This window comes from Euprymna scolopes, chromosome 40 (genome assembly GCF_053919585.1).
Source record: "Euprymna scolopes isolate OS-2025 chromosome 40, ASM5391958v1, whole genome shotgun sequence".
NCBI lineage: Eukaryota > Metazoa > Mollusca > Cephalopoda > Sepiida > Sepiolidae > Euprymna > Euprymna scolopes.
The window spans coordinates 41410912-41415396 of record NC_136521.1 but is presented as its reverse complement, the minus strand read 5'-3'; the positions used below and the strand labels follow the sequence as shown (position 1 = coordinate 41415396).

General features: G+C 37.2%; 1 pseudogene; it reads right to left on the bottom strand.

Moving 5' to 3' along the window:
- Positions 1–4016: 4016 nt before the first annotated feature.
- On the bottom strand, positions 4017–4154 carry LOC145265871 (U2 spliceosomal RNA; annotated as a pseudogene).
- Between the last annotated feature and the right edge of the window lie 331 nt (positions 4155–4485).

Sequence of the window (4485 nt, the reverse complement as noted above, 5' to 3'; positions counted from 1 at the left end):
ACGTAACCTCGTTCTCTGTGCAATGGTTTCCCATTTATAAGTAGTTGGTGAGCAACTTGGTTTGGTGAGACTGCTGCTGCTGTAGTGTCCGTTTTTTTATCGCTGTTTAGCTTCTTTATTGTTTTCCATGCATTTTTGCTATTGTGGGTCATGTTCAGATCTGCAACGGTCTCCATCCATCGCTCCTTACGGGCTGCAGATAGAGAGGCCAACAGTTTGTTGCCCAGCTCAGTGGTAAGTTCTTCGAATGGGTCTCTGTTATATGCTTGTACATAATTTTCATAGATGGTCTTACTTGTCTCATCCAAGCCAGTTATGTATTCCTTCCTACAGCCACTTGGGATGTTCTTCCTGGCAATGTGCCACACAAGAGCTCGGAAGGCTTCATATCCCGATGCTACGGGGGTACATCATTAATTGTACTCTCTAAGTTGTCCGTGAAACCCTCTCAGTTAGCCCTCCGATAGTTGAATCTGACCATAGGTTTAGTAGGCACAGGTCCAACTACTGGTTGCTTCTCGACAATGATGGGTCGGTGTTGGGATTTTGGGATCGGTTGGCCAGGGGACTTGCTGAAGTTGTGTTGATGCCTTGCTGATGAAAATGCGAGGTCGGGGTTATAGCCTTTTCGCCATCGAGCGCTTAAGAAGGATGGTTTATCCTCAGGCCTATTGAGAATGGCAAGGTTTTGGTGTAAGGCCTATTCTTCGACAAAATCTCCGTCCTGGTTGTTCTTAACATAGCCCCACATCATGTTGTGGCTGTTGAAGTCGCCAATTATTGTCAATTTGGATGTTGTCAGGCCAACTGAATGGTACAGGTGGTGGCTTATAGACGGGGGTTAATGGTTACGTGAATTGTTTTCACCTGCAAAATTTCGATACCCCTTGAGGTAAAGTCAGTACATCCTTTGAATATTGATTTGTCACGAATATAAACAGCACTCCCGTGCACAACACTTTGATGAGAGATAGCGAGGTGCATTCCAGGTATTTTTGGTGGGTTTTCCAATTTATGGGTCTCCTGGATGCAGAGGACATCTGCTTTCAGATTAGATAAAATGTCAGATTTGGGTAGGGACATACCTTCAGCATTGAAGCTGATGATCTTGAATTTGGCCGACATGTTGTTTCCGGGGCCGAGGGTCTATCCTTTTACCGCCACCGGAGATATGCAGAGATGTTGCGTAATGTAGCAATTGTTTATATTAAGAGTCTAATATAATCAATCAAGTGTTATGGATTCCTGAACATGTCTTTTAAGCGTAAGTGTGGTAAATGTGAGCTATTTTTTTAAATATAAATTTATGTAAAAGGGACAAATAGCGGGTGAAATTGTAATATCTGTTATACAACAACTGATAAATATTCACCAATTTTCACCTAATTTAAAATATTTTATTTTTATGGGGAGCGAAACAGTTTGTCTGTTGGTGACTGCATAATTCCTCCTTTCTTGAGTTGAGCACACTTGGTAATTGATATCGCCGGCTACAGCTTTAGCGTAATGCAAAGTTATTCGTAAATAAACAAACAGATTGATAGAATTAGTGACTCTCTACTCGATATTTGTTCGATCACGAAACGGTCTGTGGTGATTATATATATACTAGCATGGGTACCCGGCGTTGCCTGGGTTGACATGAAGTTCTGTTTGAATCACACCGGTATACTAATCATTTTCATCATGGGTAATGTGGGTACCCCCACAACAAAAATAAAAGAACGGATGAAAACATGTAAATATAATCGGCCCCCAAAAATATAATCGCCCCCAAAAAGAAGTATGTGATACCCTCTCTACCAGATATTTCGGCAGAAGTGCTACAAAGAGAAGAAACTATTCTCCGGGTATTGAGCACTGGAAAGCCCCCCTCCCCCAAGAAAAGGTAATTAAAAATAAATTACAACTTTTGCTTCAATAAAAATAGCAGCGAATGCACGTGCGATCGCAAAAAAAAAAAAAATAGAAAAAAAGATCTACCAAAACGTAATTCCAAAAACAAATGACATTTTTCGTCATTTTATATTTCTAATGTAATCCCCCCCCCCCGAAAAAAATTGAATTTGTCATATTTTGGGGTTCGTTCTGCTTATAAAATCGTTAGGTGAAAGTACAGAATGGTTTCATAAAAATTAATTAAATTTATCCTTATTTTATGTTTAAATGTAATTCCACCCACCACCACCACAAAAAACTAAAAAAAATTGTATTTGTCATGTTTTGTCCCCCCCCCCACTCGATCGCCAAACTTGAAAAAAATGCTAGAGATGACATGTCTAGTTGAACGCTTTGTGGCCAAACAGTGGGTGCTTATTTTACGTTAAATTTATATAGAAAACTTATCCCCTACGCTAAAATGTTAATTTTTTTTTCAAAATTTCTTCTTTCATATTATTTAAAAAGACTGCTTAAACGTATTAGGCCACAAAAAAGGTTTAATTTTTTGGGTCAATGTCAAGTTTCTTTCCAACTCCCACAAAAACTTTAAAATGACGACTTTGAATGGTTTTGGGTGGTGATGAAAACGAATATTACGTTTAAATTTTGGGCAGATAAGTAGTTTTTATGATATGAAGGAATTACTTTTTCAAAAAGGGGGGGGGGATCACTTTCTTATATAAATTTAACGTAAAATGAGCACCCACTTTCTGGTCACCTAGTAATTTCTTTATATCATAAAACAAATTTAACTGTGATATTCGTTTTCAGCACCCTCGAAAATTGGCGCTTTTTTTTTTACTAAGAGATGCGTTCATTTTTTTCATCTCATAATTTAGGACGCAAATTATGCTGTTAGTAAGTTTACAAAAGAATTACTTCTGTTTTTCGTTCTTTTTTCATTATACAACTTGTATAGTTGTGAACAGGTGCCTCTGCAGTTTAACATTACTCAAAAATTCTGTTTACATTAGGAGGCGGTTAAGTAAACTACAGAAACACCTGGTAAAAACTATACAGATTCTATGATTGAATACCCACCTAAAAAAAAAAAATGAAAAACAAAAATATATTTTTGTAAACCGACCGCTCGTGTAAGCTTACTGACAGAATTATTTACGTCCTAAATTATGAAAAAATAAACGAATCTCTTAGTAAAAAAACAGCGCCGGTTTTCGGTGGTGCTGAAAACGAATATCCCATTTCAATTTGTTTTATGATATGAAGAAATTATTAGGTGGTTAGAAAGTGGGTGCCCATTTTACGTTAAATGTATATAGGAAAGTGATCCCCCACTTTTTGAAAAAGTAATTTTTCATATTATGGAAACTACTCAGCGGCCCCAAATTTAAATGTGATATTCGTTTTCAGCACAATCGAAAACCATAAAAGTCGTCATTTTCATGTTTTTTTGAGGAGTTGGAAAGAAACTTTACATCGACCATGTTTTTCTAGGGTTTAAACGACGCTGGGTCACGTCGTAAAAAATGAGCATTTTTAATTTAAGATATTAAATAAATTATAAAGAAAATCTGTTTCACAGGCAATTAAACACACTTGCTATAGTATAATTATTATAATAAATCCTGGGCAACACCGATTAAATTTTATAAACAAAAATAAAAGAGCAGGAGGTGATGGATTTTGTTCACATGTGTCTCTGACTAACTCTGCCCTAATGGGGATGGAAGTAAATGAGGACATTAGTTTTATTTTTCTCTAACAAATAAAGAGGTTACTGTAAAATTAAGAATAAGTGAAAAAAAAATTCCTCTGAATTAAAAATAACAAGGCCGATAGTCATTAGTCCTGTGCTCTCGTGTAATCAATGAATGTGTGAATGTAGGATTGACATGAAATTCTAAAAGATAAACTAAAATGACCGAAACAAATGGGCTGAAATGATTAAAACAATAAATAAAATTAAATGATTTAGAATGACTTTAATGAACTTAAAGATGAATTGAATGACCTTAAGAATGACTTGAATGCTTAAAAAATAACTGGAATCCTTGAAAAAGAACTTGAATGATCTGGAGAATGACTTGAATGGCTTTGAGACTGACTGGTTGTAAAGTGGGTGATCATTTTACATTAAATTAATACAGAAAAGTGATCCCCCACTTTATATCACAAAGTTACAAACATAAGTACAACATGCAGCAAGAACAGATACTACACTTTGATCTTGGCCAAAAGGCCAACAAAAGGATATTTATTTGCTCTCCACTAAGCAAATTAGGCACAAGGCCGATTTTAAATGTGAGGAGTGAAGGGGAAATGGGGACCAACTCCCCGGGGAGCTGGATAGTGACAATTGGTATGGAGGGTTGGTATTTATTTGCTCCCTCACCGAGCAAATTAGGCACAAGGCCGATTTTTAATGTGAGGAGTGAAGGGGAAATGGCGACCAGCTCCCCGGGAAGTAGGGGAGCTGGATAGTGACAATTGGCATGAAGGGTTGCCCCTACACTGACCAAGGTCTTGCAGGTGGGGTTTCGCCTACATATGGTCTTTGCTTGCAGTATCTGCCGGAACAAATAC